The 19609-nt window shown below is 47.3% G+C and overlaps 2 long non-coding RNA genes across 3 annotated transcripts; both read left to right on the plus strand.

The window, feature by feature from the left end:
- Window positions 1-3972: 3972 nt before the first annotated feature.
- LOC129684138 (uncharacterized) lies at window positions 3973-18791 on the plus strand. Of its 2 annotated transcripts, XR_008721285.1 has the most exons (5): window positions 3973-4088; window positions 4457-4611; window positions 5447-5646; window positions 18026-18194; window positions 18686-18791. It is a non-coding gene; the product is annotated as an uncharacterized LOC129684138 (long non-coding RNA). The 2 variants fall into 2 exon arrangements; XR_008721284.1 differs by lacking the exon at window positions 4457-4611.
- Window positions 13217-15892, plus strand: LOC129684139 (uncharacterized). The gene is made up of 3 exons (XR_008721286.1): window positions 13217-13284; window positions 13453-13566; window positions 15845-15892. It is a non-coding gene; the product is annotated as an uncharacterized LOC129684139 (long non-coding RNA).
- Window positions 18792-19609: the final 818 nt, after the last annotated feature.

Consider the following 19609-nt stretch of genomic DNA (forward strand, 5'->3'; position numbering starts at 1 on the left):
GCAAAAGCCGTGAGATAGCTAACTTCCAAAGAGAAAAGTTTGCCCCCATGGCTTTCGGGGGGGGGGGGGGTAATTCATGGTTACTTGGTTGTGGTGCTTTTAGATCTATGATAAAGTGCTTCACTGTGGAGACCATGGTAGAGGAAGGCTGCTCATTTCATGCCTGAGAAGTGAAAGAGAGGAGGAGGAAGAAACCAGAGTCCCACAGTCCTCCTCCAGAGCACAGCTTCAATGTCGCAGGGGCCTTCCAGCAGACTACACTTCATTTTTTTTAAAATGATTTATTTATTTTATGTGCATTGGTATTTTGCATTGGTGTAATGGTGTTGGATTCCCTGGAACTGGAGTTATAGGCAGCTGTGAGCTTTCATGCGGGTGCTGGGAATTGAACCCAGATCCTTTGGAAGAGCAGCCAGTGCTCTTAACCACTGAGCCATCTTTCTAGTCCCCAGACTCTACTTCTTAAATGTTCCACAACTACAAACAGCTCAGTGCTGGCATCAGCCTTTACCTCATGGACCTTTGGGGGACACTTAATAGCTAAATAGCACAGATACCCACAGCACAAGTTAAAGCTAATAAAATCTCTGGCATAGGAGGCGGGTAGCTTTACACAGCAGCCATCAGTCGCTGCTGGAGTCAGACTCAACTGCACTGAAGGAAGAAGGCCAAGGGCCACTCCTTCCCTGACCTAACAAATGTCCCAAACTAAAACAGCAGCGTGGGAAAGCATAGCTGCCTACCTGAGGAGGAATCAGAAACACTTAAGGATTTCAGGCTTAGCTCAGTTTCTTCCTCCCAACTATCCCCAGTCCTCTAGAAAAGAGAAACGAGTCATTCACACTCATAGTGACACTAGCTGGTTCTCTTTATTTCCAAACTTAGAGGAGTTGCACAGAATATATTGGCTTGAGTAGAATGACCTGCTAGCCAGAGAGACAAACAGAGCCAAGACTCTGTCCTGGCCCAACTCCTATAACAGCCTGTCCCTCTGGGACCCAAGGCACACTCAGAATGTGGTTGCAAAAGGGAAAGTAAAACAAAAACAAAAACAGCCAATCAGCTGGTCATGACAGTGTATGCCTTTGATCCTAGAACTCAGGAGGCAGAGTTCTGTGTGTTAGAAGCCAGCCAGGTCTACAAAGCAAGTTCTAGGAAAGCCAGGGAAGTTATACAGAGAAACCCTGTCTCAAAAAATGAACAAACAAACAAACAAAAAAACTAAAACAGAACAAAACAGAACCAATCAACCAGCGCTCCTAATTGCAGCTGGTCACGTGGCCCCTGGCGTGTGGCTCAGCCACTTCAACTGTCAATTCCCATGCAAGAATGGGACATCACTGACAAATACAGCATTCATAGTAGGAGCTGAGTTTCCTTTCTGTGATGTCAAAGAGATTTCAGCTCCTACCTCGAGAGGTGGAAGCAAAGCCTGATTTAATATGAGATGCATAGTGTGTGTGTGTGTGTGTGTGTGTGTGTGTGTGTTTCTGAGTCCATGTTTTCAATTCATTCCTCTCTATCTGTACTGGAGTTTATAAAACATGCCAATTTTCGGTCTCAAGTGGCTACACTTGGCCAATAGTCTTCCAAGCAAAGTTCTGACCACCCTTAGACTCTTATGAAAGAGGTTTCTGGTTCTTCTTACCTTCTATTGTCCTCAGAGAGTAATGAATGGAACAATGAAGCAGGAAGTGGTGAGTTTGTTCCCGTTTGCCTTGGTGCTCTCTGTGTGGCTCCGAGGTGCTGAAATCGTCCCATCTGTTAGGGGGTTTGGAGAACAGCAGGAGGCTGCTCCGGGGACCCGCACACTCCCTGGGGGCCTCTATTTCTGGGCTGGTTTGAGTTTTGTCCCCTGGGTCCATGTGGCCTTTCTAAAGATAACTTGCTTTCCAACAGAAATCGCTGTACATGTTTCAGAAAAACAGCCAACAAGATCACTGAGGAAGCAATCATTTATTGCCCAGCATGGTGGCGCAGGCCTGTAATCCCAGCATTTGGGGAGGCAGAGGCAGGCACATCTCTGTGAGTTCGAGGCCAGCCTGGTCTACAGAGTAAGTCCAGGAAAACCAAGGCTATACAGAGAAACCCTGTCTTGAAAAACCAAACCAAAACAAAAGAAAGCATTTATTTGGAGAATAAGAGTGATCCACTTTGTGGAGACCAGCGCTGGGAGAGTATAGATTGGACTTCTGGCCTTCCGGGCTAGCTAACTCGGCACCTCCCTTGATGACTGCTGCTTCCTGAACTCAGAGCAGCTTCTGTCCCTACTTTCAGAAGACTTTTTCCTCATTGCCTGGTAGGGGCAGTCCCCCCTGTGAGGCTCCAGACAGTTCTCACTTCCTTGCCCTTTTATCTACCATCCACAGAGGCAGGAGTTTTCCTCTCTAGACTCCCCAGACCCTCCTTGTCACCCTAGGTACACCTAGGAGGCTGAGGCAGGAGGACCATAACTTCCAGGCCAGCCTCCTAGCATCCTGTGGCCAGACAGAGCTCAGCTCTGAGATCAAATTGGCACGGGGGTCAGTCGGCTTTAGCTTCCAGGAAGATACAGGGCTCACTGGGATGAGTGACTTCTGGAAATCCAAAGGAGCTTGTGCTGCTGCTAACCCATATCCCCAGTTATAGCAGTGTTTTTTTTTTTTTTTTTTTTTTTTTTTTTTTTTGGAACAGGCACAAAGCATGCAATAGCATGTGATGTACTTTTTGTCAATGAGTTGCTCTGAGAAAGTTTTTTTGTTTTTTTTGCTTATTTTACAAATGAAGAAGGCGAGGAGCAGAGATGAATCAGGTTGCTGAAAGTCGCTTTACTAGTGTTGGAGGCTAGTAGTAGGTCTAGATCCGCCTGGCTCCAGACCCCAGCTCATGCTTGCTAAAGCGGTGGCTCCTAGCCTTCCTAATGCTGCCACCCTTTAATACACGTGGTGACCTGAAACCATACAATTGTTTCATTGCTACGACCACTGTAATGTCGCTACTGATACGAATCGTAATGTAAAATATCTGATATGAAGGATGTCTGATATGCTATCCTTGTGAAAGGGTCACCTGATCCCAACGTGGTCACAGGCTGAGAACCACTGCTCTAAAGGCATGCCAGTGTGTGTGTGCGTGTGCGTGTGTGCATGTGTGTGTGTGTGTGCGTGTGTGCGTGTGTGTGTGTGTGTGTGTGTGTGTGTGTGTGTGTGTGTTGGGGGAGTGGTGTCTCAAGTTTGCATTGGATGTAATGCATTTCAACATTTGTTGACTCTGGAAACACACAGGTCAAAGAGGTTTTTGAATGTGGGCTAGGAGCCGGAACTCAGACAAGCCCACACACTCTGGAGCTCAGGCGGAAATGGAAGGGTCATAAAGGAAAACCCGATGAGAAAGCCAGCACCGCCTGGTGGGGCAGAGGCAAGGCTTGCTGGGGGAGGTAGCGTGTGAGGAGACGCTTGAAAAATGGGAGCATGTAACCAATCTGTGGAGGGCCTCTCCACAGGCTGTGAAGTGGGGAACCTGTGGGGCCAGGTGAAGCACAGAGGGAAGGAGGCTGAAGTCTGTCAGAAGTTTGTGGCCAATGGGATCAGGGAGTGGCTGCTGTCCATCCAGACGCATGACGTGGTGCTAAAGCTCCTGTTGAACGAATATTCCCTACTGCAGCCCTCCTTTCCAGAGGGCTACCCTCCCTGTTGCTTTGAAACATTCTCTGCTTGACCCCCCTTCACCCTCAGCTGCCCTCCCCTCCCCCCAGCTCTCTCCCACTGCCGTTTAATTGTGACTGGAAACTTCTGTGGGAATTTTTGCTTAACCATTACTGTTCCGAGGGAACCAGTTGCTCGTCTCTCCGCCACCTGTTTCCCTTCTCCAGTGCTGTGACGGTCACGTCCCCCCTCCCCGATCCTCTGGACTTCCTCTATGGCCCTCTTCCTGCCTGTCTTTTGGCCTAGGTAAACATTCAAGTCTCATTGTGTATAAAGTCAACAGAAACTGACTCGTGAGATTCCGCTTAAATGGCTTTGAAATGAAACACCACCCGATAGTTCCACCTGTGCTGGAGGGGAAGAGGATCAAGTCTACTGCCCCTGCCCAGATGACCCTCTGCCTGAGTGAGTCCAGTTTACCTTCTGGCCAGACCCGAGGGGAGTCCATTCCTGCCGCGTTTCCCCTCCCCTGGGTTGCTGGCTGGGTGAGTCCAAACCGGCTGGAGTAGTAGCTGAGGCTGCCTACCAGGAGTCAGTTTCACCACTCCTGTTGCCTGTGGCGTGTGTCTTCCAGCCCCTGTGGCTGGAATAGGCCACACAGCAGCCACACACGCTCTGAGGAGGTGCCAGGGAAATCACGTTTGGATCCACTGAGGGTGGAGCCCTGCACACACAGGTTGACTGGGGCGGGGGATGGGGGCTTCTTTTCGAACTGCTAGGCATCATGCATTTACCATCAAGTCCCAGCCCTCCTCTGTTGTTTCTCTGCACAGTCCCAGGCATACCAGCTCCTTTCTCTGGGCTTTGTGAGTTCCCTGATGTTCCCTGAGCTTCGGTGTTCAGCTCCCTTTGGAACGCCATCCTACCTACCATATCCTAGGCTGATGCTGTGAGCCCGATGACTCGACTCTCAAAATGGTGACACCAGGTGGCAAAATAATCTTCCAAATTCCAAATGATGCGCAAGTATAGAAGAAAAAAAAAAAGTCAAGAATGGTGACAGATTTAATATAATGGACCATCATAGAGAGGAACAGTGATTATAAAGGCAGTGGGAGAGATGGTTCGATTGTGCCGTGGGTGAGGGCACTCACCAACAAGCTTAACTGCCTGGGCTTGCTCTTTCTTTGGCACCCACATGGCAGAAGGAAAAAACTGATTCCCACAAGTTACCCTCTGACCCCCGAGTAGACTCAGATTCACATGTGTGCCCCACCCCACAAACACATGCAAATAAATAAATGTAACTTTGAAATAGACGAGGCAAATGGAAATGGGTTGATTATAGCAGCCTCCGGAGAATAATCATCATTCTTAACAGACTCTGGCTAGGTTTGTCTTGTAGGTTTTCAGTTGGAAAGCAAGTGGATTTCTTATATGTATATTGTTATCATTTTGTCTCCTTCCCAAAATAATTGGAGGGACATAGACATGCCGCCAAACAGGAAAGGAGAAAGAATTCATTATATATTGATCAAGGCCTTAAAACTATGTGCCCTCTTCCCCCTCTCTGTCTCCCACATGTCAGATGAAGGGGTCAGAGAGGATAATCTATGAAGTGCTTCTCAGTGCTTATTGTCTGTGGTTTATGGAGGAAGCCAAACCATTTTCCTGCTTTCTCACAGGGATGAATTCACTGTCCATATGTTTTCTCTTGGCACGTATCTCACCAATGGTGTTCTTTGTGCATCATTTTCCTTGACTGATCGTGAGACCTCCAGGTCAGAAAAGGGTCTTATTCAGCCTGTGCCATCCTCACACAGGGCCTGGCCCATGAAAGATGCCACCAACTATTGTCCAGAGAATTGAGATGTGGATGACAGCTGATGAGGTGATTGGGAGTGAAATCACACACTCCTGTGCACAGAGAGGACTTCGCTAGGAAATGAAGATCCTGACCAGCCTATCTGAATGCTTTCTTCAGGAATCCTTTCCCATACCATCTCAGCTTTACAAGGATAAGGTAAGTTTACAAGGATCACAAGTCTCCACTGTGCTTGGAGGTCTCTGAGTTGGTATTAACTTTCCAGCAGGCAAGAGGCAATGAGAGCTGGTGTGGCTACCTCCTTAATCAGATGCTGTAGATGGGTGCATCTGATCTGAGCCCCTGTGATGTCAAGACGATGCCTGAGTGGGAAGCTCAGCCCTCCATCTACACACTCCATCACTGAAGAGTGAATACTCCCTCATCTATAACACACATCAAGGTCTTTATTAAGGAGGCTGCTGCTGCAAGGGCCCAGAACATGGATGCACAAGATTGAAAGATTGTGCCAAGAGTACTGAGATGATCTAATTCCCTTCCTACAGGAATTGTCACGTAGTGTTTATTTGATCACTGCCTTTTTGTTTTGTTTTGTTGTTTTGTTTACACATCGTTGGGTTGGGAAAATGAATCTGATAATTAGGGTCACTGGAATAGGGACAATTATCAAAGGATGCCACCTTTTGAGTAGTAGTGAACATACTGTTACATAAGAGAGTCTGGGTGCTTTCTCGTTTTCCAGATAGCATAAATTCCAGAGTCTGATAACTGCCAAGGTCCCAGCCAAGAATGCCAGCTCCAGAGCGGATTCAGTGGGCAGAACGTACTCTGTAAATTCAAGTCAAGAGTCCGGGAAATGGCCAGGCAGGTGCTCTGCCTTGCTTGGCTGGGCAGGAAAATGAGAAGAAAATTTAAATAATGCAGAGAAGATGATGGTAACATGCAAAAAGCAAATTTCTGAAGTAGGTAAATAGCAAGCTAGATAATATTTTTATGGACCTTGAGTCAGTGGCACATAGACTTGAACCTACAGGGCCGTAGGCAGCACTCTGCCAAGATGACCAAGAGGGCAAAGTTTTGAGAAGAGCTGGCTCTCCTGCAGTCTCAGAGAGCTGGAGGCATGCCAGGAGTCACCGCCTGGGTCTCCTGGCTCCAGTGCGGCTATCCAGGCAGAGTAAAATAAGTCCAAACTTGTTTCCCAAAAATCATCTGTGTTTTACAGAGCCAGAGGGTTGGGGAAGAAAGCAATTCAATGAATTGCCATCTCCAGCTGGATGGAACCTCAATTCTTTCTCTTCTTCTCCTCCTTCTTCTCTTCCTCCTCTTCCCCACAACTGTATTTATTAAGATTCAAGCTCAACTGACCTCCCAAGCTGTCCCTTAAGCTTGGACAAACTGAAAATCTGCAGTTTCTTTGAAGTGCCTCCTCCCAGATTTTAAACATAGAACAACTCAAACATTTCTTTGTTAACATGGATCTTTTTATTCAGTTGGGTGGCCTATATATTAAAGAGTTAACTGATCCGTTTTTACCCTTCTGCTCCAGGCACATCCAGGATTTCCTTTCACCCCAGGGCTTCCTCTCTTGTCCAAACAACTGGGGCTCACCCTTTTCAGTTGCTGCTTCCAGGAAGGGTGGGTGTTGTGTCTATATGCAGAGAGCCATAGCATACATTCCTGTTGCATTATCTCCACGTGGGGGTTTGAAATGGGGGGGGGGGGTGTTCTGATGACAGAACAGTAAATATAACCAGGGTTAGCTTAAGGTGACTTTAAAGCCAAATGAAAGAGTTTTCTCTTGGTCCTGTAGGCTGTGGGGTTGTGGCGTGGCCAAAGAGGCCTTCTGAAGAAGGAATGTCATAATCAGATTTGGTGTTTAGGAAAGATGGTGGCTGAGCCGTGAATGTGGGGACACCAAAAAAGAGTTCAGTGTAGGAAGACCAAGAGCCAGGTTTTTCAGGGGAGTCCCTGAAAAAGGAATGCTGGCCGGTAGCTCAAGACAAACAAACAAGAAAGATGCGTCTAGAAGAGGGAGAAGAAAAAAAAAGAGAGAGAGAATGTAGGGTAGTTAAGTGTGGAGAGAGTGGAGGGAGCCATGAAGCGAGGAGGAAGTAGACCAGGGGAAATCAGGACAGTGATATTTCTGTCCTGGAGCCTACCTAGGAGAGGTAAATGGGCAGAGAGCCATGACGGGATGTGGGATTGTGGAGGAGGGATGCTGAAACCCACCCCAGGCACACTGCACTGAGGTCAAAGCTCTTGGTGCCTATAGGTGGGCAAGCTTCTGTAGAGTTTAAAATGTGGGTCCAGGCTCAGGGAGAGGCTGAAGTCGACCTCCAAACCAGATGATGACAAAAGCCCCGTACGGGGAGCTTAGGTAGATCTCTGCTGTGCCCACTTCTGGGGCCATATAGTCTGTGTGTCCCAGACAGTGTCGTTGATTGCTCTAAAGCCCAGCACAGACTCGGGCCCCTGTTGACCTGCATCCTTCGGTGGGTTTCCAATGCACAGTGAAATGATCCCTGAAGGGTTCTTTAAGACCCGGCAGACTTTGTCTTTCAAGGATTCGTTTCCTGTGTATTTAGCCATGCCCGCATCCTACCAAATCACACTCTCTTTTCTTGAATACGCTTTAATGTCTGTTGTTTTCCCTCCTGTCTACCCCAAATGCTTCTTTCATCTCTTCCTGTTGAAAGTTTATTATCGATTCTTCCAGGAGTGAAGTGGGCCTGTTCTTAGTTCCGTCTGTAAGTGATCTTTGAGGTTCTTGCACTTCTCAGTTTAAATTGTGATTGGTTAGCATATTGCCTCTGGGACTTCCCCTTCTAGACACCATCACCAATAGATGTCTTGTGACACCTGCCCCTAAAACTACTAAGGCTAAATTTTATACCATTTGCCTACAGACATAGAGAGACTAACTGTGTTAGATCTTAGCTTTTGAGTTTCAGAAGTCAACAATGTAGAGTTGTACACCTAGACTTTTGAGTTTATATTTTATGCCGAATATAATAGATCATTAGGAAAAGAAATTAAAACCCAGACTTCCTCACCCACAAACTAGACGAAGGTTCTCTAGACTGAGGAAAATGAGAGTGGGGGAGCTATAAAGAGAGAAGGAAAGGGGATGAAAGAGCCAGGCTTGCAGCTGCCACTCAGATGGAGAAGAATCAGCCCCAAGGATCATGCAGACTCTACTACGCAGTGGCAGCAGAGAAGCACTCACAGAGCCCCTGGTCTCCACCCCAGCAAGTATCCCTGCCACCTTCATCTTGCTATGTCAAAGAGCTGCATTGCCTGCTCTTGGACCATCACCATGGACCGTCCAGCATGGGTAAGGAAGTCCTGTTAGCACCTGGTGGCTCTGTCTGCATCAGGTGGACAACACCTTGTCCACAGCCTGAGACTCAAGTATGGATTCTATCCACACATCCCCCCTATACAGGTCGGGACCCCGGCATCCAGTGAACAATTGGTGATATGAGCTCCTTCCCTGGCTGTATCTACACTGCTATACCACGGCATAGGCAGAGCTCAGAATCCGGGTCACCCTCCTGCGGCAGTATCTTCCGCTACACATGTCCGAGGCTTTAAACTCTTACTCTCTCTCATACTATGAATACCTGTTAGACATTTATCTTCTGCGGCCTCTCCACTTTTCCCACCCAGCTCTCTTCTGCAACAGCTGGTCAATTGGGCATCAGGCCTTAGGATTTCTTGTCAGTCTCAACCCTTATGGAGCAGAGGAGACTGAAGGGAGGGGACAGTGTGACAATCGCTTCACCTTTGCCAATTTTCCATGAATGCCTCTTCCTGCTTTATCTTATTGCTTCCGAATGGGGGCACTGACAATTCTTCTGTTACAAATAGCTGTTCCCATACCTAGCTTCTGTTTCTGTTCTCCCTGCTTCTGCAACTTCTTAAGGCGTGTCTCCATTGAATTATCATAGTTCGGATGTGGTAGCAGTTTTCTGAGGGAATGCTATTGTAGATTATATTTTTCCAGAGATGGTTATGATGGTGTCCCTTATCCCAATGCACCTCTTCCAACAGAATTCAAACAAGGGCAAGTGATACTGTGACTTCTGAACACAGGACAAAACATGATGTCACGTCTGCCTGATTCTCTTGGGACTTTCTTGCCTTCAGAGCCCTGGGCTGTCATGTAAACAGTCTGACTTCTGGAGACAGCCAGGCTGTGAGGAAAGCAAGCCAGCTCTGGAAGAGTGATGACACGGAGAGGCTTTGACACTAGAGAGAGAGAGAGAGAGAGAGAGAGAGAGAGAGAGAGATTCCTGGGATGCTTCAGCAGGGCTCTATGTGACTGTAACTGCAAGATGGACAGGAGCCAGAAAGTCCCAGCTGAGCCCTTCTGTCTCCTGTCCCATGGATGCTCAAAGGACTGTCATTTCATTCCTGTTCACTTGGGGTGATGTGCTATGTAGGGAAAGCCATGGAATGAGGCATCCTCAAAAGCAAGCAGAGGATGCCAGCTCTGGGTGCTGGGTTCCCTGTGATGAAGCCATTGTGTCTATTGTGTTTGTCAGAGTAGTTGTAAGAGTCCATCCGTGGGATTTGTAAATGCAGCTACTTGAGTTAGGGCATTCTGATCCCCTGAGAAAGGGAGAACACTGTGTTACAGACCATGTGAAGGACACACCAGATCCTACGTGTTCTACTCATAAATTTGTCTCATTGACCCAGCGACCAAGGTAAGACACCTTAAGTTCTTTTAGAATAACAATTTGAGTAAGAAGCTCAGTATCCATTGTGCTACAATAAAATCATGGACTTTCCAAAGATTTCTTGAAAGTTCCTCCCTGTTTCTTCAGGTGTGTGTGTGTGTGTGTGTGTGATCAGTTCAAGGCCAGAATAGGATCTGCCCCTATGTCCTCTGCCCCTATGCTCCTATGTTTGTTAGAAATAGGAAAAGAGTCCACTCCTTGGATAACGTTCCTGCAGTGATAGGTTTGGAAGCTGGGTGTGCCAGAACTTTCCTGGAAAGTTTATTTTTGCTGAGTTTTAAGCCTGACTTCAGACCATTAGCTCTTGTGGATAATGCCAGTTTGTTCAAACATGTAAAGAGCCAGCTGTCTTAGAAAGGGGGTTATCTCTTGCCAAGTGAGAGTTTTGTGGTCTGGCTCGCCTGTGCGCTTGATCGCTGAACTTTTAAAGCAAATTGTAAGGGAAGGCTAGGAGGATTCTGTGTTGCCCAGACGGAGTTCATGTTGGCCACTGTTTCCTGGGGCGTACTGGGATATACACAGTCTGACTTAGGTGGCCTGAAGAGGAACTGAAGTCCTCCAGGCCTCACTGACCCCTAGCTAAGTAGATGCTGGCCCATGGACACTAGTGAGCCTGGCTCACTTGACCTGAGGAAGTCTGTTTACCCAACTTCCAGCTGACCCACTTATATTGGGCGTTCTTTTCACTGATTTCCACGATGGTTCCCCCCCCCTCATCAAAAATCTTCTAAACCGGTAGATCTCAACCTTCCTAATGCTGTGACCCTTTAATACAGTTCCTCATGTTGTGGTGACCCCCAACCACAGGATTATTATCGTTACAGTATCATAACTGTAATTTGTTTCTGCTAGGGATTGTAATGTAGATAGCTGAGATGCGATCCCCCAATGGGTCCTGACCCATAAGTCGAGAAGCACTGTTCTAAACTGAAAATGCCCTTGGCCAAAGACAGCGTGCAGGAAGGGTCTCCATCTGAATTTGGTCACTACTACTATGGAAGGTAAAAGTATTTCAAAAAACTATTAGAGATCCAAGACAAGCTTTATTCCAGGGACCGCAGTGGCAAGCGTGAGGACCACTAAGCCCATTGTTCGGATCTTTCCTGGGCTCACACTGCTGTCCCATACTCTGCTGGCCTCTGTAGCCGTCTGGTTGCTATACCACGTTCCTCACCTCTGAGAATAGAGAGGGCTATAGTATCAGTTCCCAGTGACACATGAAAATGTAACCAACAGCTCACTGCCATTTTCACAGTTCCCAGTGGACCTTCTCAAATGCCGAAGCTGCAGAGTCTCCGACCCCGAGCGTTCAAAACTTAACTCCTGGGGGCGTCTTCCAGCCACCGCTTGCATATTCCAATCAGCCTGGGGCTGTCACTGTATTCCGTGCCTTCCTTCTCAGTGGCTGTCATTCTCTCCGTCCCCACCCCTCCCAAATCCTACAGGGCAGAACAATTCCTCTAGGACTAGTGCCCAGGTATCCTAACAACGTCTCCGTCACCAGGCGCTGTCCATCTGTCCGGAGTGACCAGCCGCCTCTGTTGTTTCCTGGTGCACTGCATCTCTACGACTGTGTAACAGAGCAGCACAGAGTTGGCTTAAAACAAGTTCCGTGCAGACTTACAGTGAATGGCCACGGTGTGGCTGCCTCTCTGCTTGGGGCCTCAAAGGCTGTGATTCAAATAATCTACAAGCTGAGATTTATTTAAAGGGCTCCCCTGGTAAAGTCAGGCCCGTTCTGCCAGTTTCCTAGTCTTTTTAGTTTCGCCTCTTTTCCTAGTGGCCCCAGGAGTTGAGATTGTTGAATTAGCTGAAGGTGTGTGTACAGAAGTAACTAGGAACCTTGGAATTCACCCAGGAAATCCCTCGCCCTCAAAGGTGGGACAGCCAGGACGGCTGGGACAGCCCCAGGCTGATTGGGAAAACGGATCATCCTGTCAGTGAGTTCAGAAAGCATTTGAATGCAAGTTTGGGTGTGGGCTGTTCACCTCTCTTCTCCAGCTCTAAACTAACAGCTCTACCATGGGAGGTCTGGTAAGGCACTCTGTAGCTGTGTTACAAGTTCTTCAGTGCCAGGACAAGTGGGGCGACATGACAAACCCATGCACAAACCTGGATTCAAACTCTAATGAACCTTTGACTCAGCTCCTATATTCTGTGGTCTGCTTTATTATAATTATTATTATTATTTCCTTTTTAAAAATGGGAATGGAGCCCAATGTGGTGGCTCATACTCTTGTAATCTCAGCTCTTGGGAGGCAGAGGCAGGTGGATCTCTGTGAGTTCAAGGCCAGCCTGGTTTACAAAGTGAGTCCAGGACAGCCAAGGCTACACAGAGAAACCCTATTTCAAAAACAAAAACAAACAAACAAAAAAAAACCAAAACAAAAAATAATAATAACTAATAAAAATAAATGAAAATTGGGATAGACAGTAGTAATACTCCTCCCCTAAGGTTTCTGTGAACGTTAAAGAAAATCATAGATACCAATTATTGAGCTCAAGGTCTGGCATGGAGTAAGCACCTATCAAAGCCAGATATTATTATTAATAATTATTATTATCACTACCTATCTCATAGCAGTTGAGTGTTAGAAAAAGGTGGAATGTCATGTGATATCTAAGGCAAGACAAAAGGAGAAGGGCCTATGTGGAGAAGCCATATCCCCTTGTGCTTTGTATAACAGAAGGAGTTTCCTATAGTGATGGCAGGCCCAGCCTAGGAACCAGAGCTCTCCTCTGAATATCCCCTCAGCAATTTAATGTAAGAAATACATCTTCCTTCAATTTAGAGCATTTGGGTGGTAGTGCAGTACAGATGCTAAACATTTTCTGCATATGACCCCAGAAGGTGGGGATGGGGGCTGGTAATTCTGAATCCTTTGAACATCATAGGGTCTCGCTGGATGAAAGGTACGTGTCCAGTGTGGCATCTTAACGAAATTAGAAGAAAATAATTTTCTGCTAAAACAGCTGTGTGTCTCTGCAGACCAGAGGGATGTCTTGAGGCAGCGTGTGGACCTGGGAGCTTGGGGCCTTTTGGAAAACATCTGGAAACAGCACATCTCCTGCTTCAAACATCACAAATCAAGTATGAAGTTGTTTATTGGGAAATTCCTCAGTTTCAGGGCATTTTTGAACGTGAACTTGTGCTCCCAATTAAAATCATCTCAGCCTCACATGATTCTTTGCACAGCAACAAACAAACAAAAGCCATCCCTGCTGACTACCTTTCTCCTCTTCCTCCTATGGAAAACAGTGACAGCCTCCCAGGGAGATTTACCGTCTTTGTCCTCCGTCCTGACAACCAGGTGGTCACACAATCAGCAAACCAGCTACAGTTACAGATACGACAATCTTCTAAACGACTGCCGTAAGCAAACCCTGAGCAATGGGGCAGAGAGGGCCAGGAACACCAGCAGCTTCAATAGAAAAAGAAAGACAAACAGAATTGTTCCAGGATATAGACTAGGCCAGAGGCAGTTCCATAGCTATATTAAAAAAAAAAAAAAATACCCACCCAGCTTCCTCCTCCTTTTCTCTCCAACACTAATGTTCCAGGGAAGGATCCCATAATACCTAAGCTTAGTGGAGCTTAACGAACTGTAACAGGCCCAAACAGGGGCGGCTGTGACCTACACCATAAATCACTTTAGTGCATCTCTGGGGAGAGGCACTTCCCTCCCTCCTCCCTCCCTGGCCCTCTTACCCTTCCTGTAGATATGCAGGGAGTTGAAGTTAAAAGGAAATTAAAGGAAAAGAACTTGCCTTTTCAAGTCAGTTTATTTATGTGGATTGCATTTCCCAACATAAGGGCTACATTTTGGAACCAGTTCTTAAGTTTGTGTTGCCTTGCCCTCCTTTTTTCCATGTCATTTGAAAGAAAGCTTCATGCCCCAAGAGGCTCTGATGTAATTTATAGCAAGCTTTTCAGAGTGAGTGTCTCTGGGCCAGAAAGGACATTGGAGGTCATTGAAACACTGTGATGATGACACCATGGGGCTGGACATCATCAGCACCAGCCTGGGGGTTCCTGACTGTGGAGTCAGGACTCCAGTGTCACCCTTGTCCTTGGAGAATAATAGGTTGCGGCTGCAGAACTACTGGGGAGCTCATGAGTCTGAAACGCCCTTTATTCCAGAACTTCCTCCTTTACAGATGCAAAGGCTGAGCTCTGGGGAGAAGCTGTGATCTTCCCAAATGAGTGACAAGAAACTCCCTCCTGAGTTTGATTCTGGCCTGTTCCCACAAGCTGTTTCTAGCACAGTGACTGAGACAGCTCCCTAGCAGCAGGGGAGGGTGTACTCTTGGGAGAAAGCATCTTGAGGACACTCCGATGTCAGCCGATCCTGAGGCCAGGGTTTAGGAATGGTCCCACAGATAGGGGCTGTGGCACCCTCTGAGCTTACAGATTCTGTAGCCCCTGGCAATCATGTTCACACCCACATGCAGAGCGCATCCTCAACAGAACCTTGCTCAGCTGGCTCCTTCAGCTGCAGTGGCCTCCAGGTCTGTTCTCTTGTCTGGGCTGCTGTTTGTTCTCGACCAGTCGCTATGCTTCGGTTGAAAAGATCCAGGTGACAACATGATCATTGTCAGTGGGGCTCCATCTTAACTTCTCCAGCCCTGCCCTCTTCTCCCCACCCTCTCTTCCTCAACAGTTGTTTCCTTTAGCCAAGAATCCTTAGAAAACTTTCATTCACCAGATTTGTTTTTACAGAAGATTTTATCTTTTATTGTTGGACATGGGCACTACGTGCTGTGGTGCTCTGGAGGTCAGAAGACAACTCTGTGGTGTTGGTTCTCTTCTTCCACCTTCTAGGTCAGTCCAGGGATTGAACTCAGGTCATCGGGTTTGCACCGCCTTTATCCATGGATTCGTCTCTAGCCTTCCCACTGGCCTCCTATCCACTGGATTCTAATGAGTGTCTAAAAAGCTAGATGGTGCCCCTGGGCTAAATGCAATTGTGCTCTGAGCCTGTCTGCAGTAAGAATGCATTGTGGAGCATCTATGGGCAGCTACCAGGCTTGGATTTATGGTTTCTTTTCTTCCTAAAATGAAACAGAGGATTCTTCTCACATTTCGGTTTTGCCACTACAGCCTGACAGGAAGAGGAATAAGTTTCAGTCCTAAACTTCACATAAACAGTTGTCCCTAGCTGCCACACCCCCCTTCTGTCAAGCTCTGGCCTGACAGTTGCGTGTTTCATACCCCCACAACTCTTCCTCATGCTTTCTCCCCTTTACCCCCTTCAGCCTCTCTGTTCCTCCTCTTCCTTCTTTTTCTTGTTACAGACTCCAGTGTCATCAGCATCTCCTCCTGTGAAGCCTAGCACGCTGCAGGAGGAGGAAGTGGTGAGAGGAGGAGATGGTGGGATTAACCACATGTACATAGACGTGTGATAGCATCGGAGAGTAGTTGGGATTGAACCCTCCCCCCGCCGGCCCCTCAGGGAAAGGCTGGACCAATGGCTAGCATAGACTGTTCATTATGTGGGCTCTTTGCTGCCTCTCTTCCCCAACCCCATCCATTTGATTTGGAGAAGCCAGACTGGGGCTGCCATTTATTTTGAGGAGAGAGTGAACTGGGGGGGCCTCAGCCCTGAGCGCTCCTAGCACACTCTTTCAGCTGTCCTTTCTTTCTATTCTAGGTGAAATAAAGGATGAGCTGCACTCGAGGACCTTAGCGCATCTGTCAGCTCCAAAATAAACCTCTTGATCTCTGCCCTACACTAATTCCTTCTCCTACTGACCTTTTCTTATTTAAGCATTATCATTTGGGGACCTGCTGGCATTCTACATCTAGTGCCACTCTGACCTGGAGACTGTAACAAACAGAAAAAAAAAATCTTGTTTTACTCAATAATATTTTATACATCATGAATATTGCCATTAATTTTTATTTATGAAACTTATTGAATTAAAATATTTTCTTATTTTCTAGGATTTTTTACTTTTGCTTAAATTTTTGCCCAAAGGCTATAGCTTTGCCTAACTCCTCGCAACCCTTCCAATGCAGTTTAGTTAGTGATCACCCCCTAAATTCTGGAAATGCCACCGGGATTCTTCTGATGCCTGTCTTTCTAGAGCCTCCCTCTGCCACCCACCCTCATCCTCTGGCCTGGAGTCTCCCACTTGACGTTGTAGAATGTGGCTGTCACATTTTGATATTGCCTCAGTTCTGCCCCCTGCCATTTGGAGAGCACCCTTGGCCTTGGGTGGGGTGACTTCATGCCAACTCTAAGGGTGGGTCCTGCATGGCACAAACTTCAGAAATTCCTTCAGGACGGCTCCAGCAACAACAAAGTTCAAGATGTGTAAGGATGGCTGCAGGGACAGGAGACCTCTCCTTCTTTCCCTCTGATCTATGCCATGTGTCCCTGTGAGGCCTGCCAGTACTCTAGAAGTCTGGGCACCACAGGAAGAGGCACTGAGGATGAAGATTATATGGAGAGTGGAGAAGCACAATCAAAGCTCATCTATCATGACCAGAAATTCCCTACTCCCAACAGAGGAATGGATACAGAAATTATGGTACATTTACACAGTGGAATACTACTCGGCTATTAAAAACAAGGAAATCGTGAAATTTGCAGGCAAATGGATGGAACTAGAAAAGATCATCCTGAGTGAGGTAACCCAGAACCAGAAAGACATGCATGGTATATGCTCACTTATAAGTGGATATTAAGCATATAATATGCATCTACCAAAATCTATGGACCTAAAGAAGCTAAACACCAAGGAGGACCCTAGGGAGGATGCTTTAAAAAATTTCATTCAGAATGGCAAACAGGATAGACACCAGAAGTGGTAGAAGAGAGGGAACAGGACGGGAACTTTCAGAGGTCCTCTGAAATGCCCTACTCAACAGGCAATCAAAGCAGATGCTTAGACCCACAGCCAAACTTTGGGCAGAGCTCAGGGAGCCTTATGGAAGAAGGGGGGTGGAGGATAGAAGGACCCGGGGGGGAGAGGAGCTCCACAAGGAGAACAACAAAGCTAAAAAATCTGAGCCCAATGGGTCCTACAGAGACTGATGCACCAACCAAGGACCATGCATGGAGAGGATCCAGACCCCATGCTGAGATGTAGCCCAAAGGCAGCTCAGTCTCCGTGTGGGTTCTCGAGTAAGGGGAGCAGGAGCTACCTCTGTCATGAACTCAGTTGCCTGCTCTTTGATCACTTCCCCCAGCCATGTGGTCTTGCCAGGCCACAGAGGTAGAGGATCTAGGCAGTCCTGGTGAGACTTGGTAAGTTAGGGTCAGATGGCAGGAGAGAAGGACTCCCCCTTTCAGTGGACTAAGGGAAAGGAGTAGAAGGGGAAGAGGGAAGGAGGGTCGGACCAGGAGGAGATGAGGGAAGGGGCTACAATCAGAATGTAAAATGCATAAACTGTAAAAAAAAAAAAAAAAAAAAATTAAAAAAAAAAAAGAAATTCCCTACTCCTGGACTTCACCAATTTCTTTACAAATTACTTTCGGGCTCTTTGTAACTCGAGTTTCTTTGTAAAGATTCTCACTACAGTTGCCACATATTATCTCATGGACACAGGACGCTGCAACTTGGATCTGTTCTTTTCAACTCAAGCTGAAATTGTATGGGTGTTGCAGTGGTGTGGGGGAGGCAGGGCTCTGAGGACATCACTTGGCCGCAGAGAAGACCGCTTATGAGCTCTTGCTTCCACAGGCTGGAATTAGTCACTTTGAGAGTGGACTGATAGAAAGCCCCCTTTAGCTTTGCCTCTTCCTTGCACCTAACTACCCTTCTGACTTCCCTCTGTTTTGACACCACCAGACTCTGACAGCATGTTCTTGGTCTTCTACCTCCAGACAATGAACTGAATAAACATCTTTATGAATCACCCAGTCTCAAGAACGCTGTTGTCACAGCAACAGGAAGCTGACAACCAAGAGCTTATCACCAGGCTTTGAGGCTATTTATACTCCTGCTGTAAACAGTGCTGCAGTCAACACCCCTGTCTTACCTGTTTACATATCTGTAAGTTCGTCGGCGTAACCAGATTTACAACTATTGGGCTGTAGCATAAGCGTGGTTTTCTTATAGAACCTGCTGAATCTGCTCCCAGGAGAACAGAACGTTAGCAGTAGAGGAAAAGGACAAGGGTGGGGGTGGGGCAGAGGAGAGGCTAAATTCCCAGAAACACATGCTAGAGGTCAACCTGAGGTGCTGGCATCAGGTCCTCGGGGTCCCCTGCTGGCCCAGGTGTTGTCCTTTGGGAGTTAGCTACGAGGAGTCAGGGCTCCTGGGGGTGAAGTTGGGGTGGCTGGGTCAGCAGGGCACGGACAAGCAGTCAGGGCAACTGCTGTTTACCAGCTGTCAGGAATCACTTAAACACATGGATCCATTTGCAGGCCACAGTTTAAAAGGTTGCGCAACTCAGGGTGGGTCCACAGTGAGTGGCAGTGCTTAGGAGAGTTTCTCTTTCAAAAATCCTCTTGATAATATTTTCATGTTTTTTTTTCACCCAGATAAAATGTGGGTAACAGATTCTTGGATGACTCGTTTCATCCTCTACTGGAGAAGGCCATCTTTTCCTGGGGGCAGGTCGTTTCCAGGCACTCTTTGGATTCCTCTTCTCAGGTAATTAAAATAAAGAGTACAATGGTGATGTAGAAGAAAAAAATCAAAGAGGAGACAGTCCAAGATACATGCAAAGAGTGGGAACAAGAGGAAACCTCTCGGCAGCCATGTCTTCCCTGACAAAGGAGAACTTGGATCCAGAGAGGTGAAGCTAGGAGGGGAAGGCCACACTCAGAGTGGATGGTAGGTAGGATGGCAGGTAGTGGATGGCTTGTGTCACAAGCTAGGCAGCCTCTGTGCTGTGTCTCTCTTTTTTGCATACCTGTTAGGGCACGGACGTGTTTCTTGTCCCATGTTTCCGGTATGTTCCTCAAGCTAGAAAGAGACTGAGGAGATGGTGTTAGAATGGAGCCTGAGCTCTGTGGTCCGTGTCCTGGGAATCCAGGGGATGAAAGGAGAATGTCCCCTTTGCCCTGCTCTCTTCATCATACTCCACAGCATCACCTGAAAGGATGCTTAGTGTTCCCATTCAGTGTCTGCCACACCGCTCTCCACATCCGCTAGATAGCAACTCTGTCAGAGGCCTTGCGATTGCATTCCCTCATGCCCAGAGTAACACCTGGCAAGCTGTAGCTTCTTAATAACTGTTTGAGTGACTAAGGTCAGGCTTGTAGGTTTGCTGCCTCTGTCTCCAGGGAGACGAGGAAGTTGAGATTGGTGAAAGTCACAACCCTTGTTGGAGGTGCAGATTGAGCCAGAAAGCAGGTCAGGAAACAAATCAGAGAGTAAAGACTCAGCCTTAGCAATCTCAGCACTAAAGCACAAAGACCCCAGGCAAAAGGCCTTGGAGAATTTCAACTCCTTGGATTTTT

The sequence above is a fragment of the Psammomys obesus genome, unplaced genomic scaffold, assembly GCF_907164565.1.
Source record: "Psammomys obesus unplaced genomic scaffold, mPsaObe1.curated_primary_1811, whole genome shotgun sequence".
Classification (NCBI taxonomy): Eukaryota; Metazoa; Chordata; class Mammalia; order Rodentia; family Muridae; genus Psammomys; species Psammomys obesus.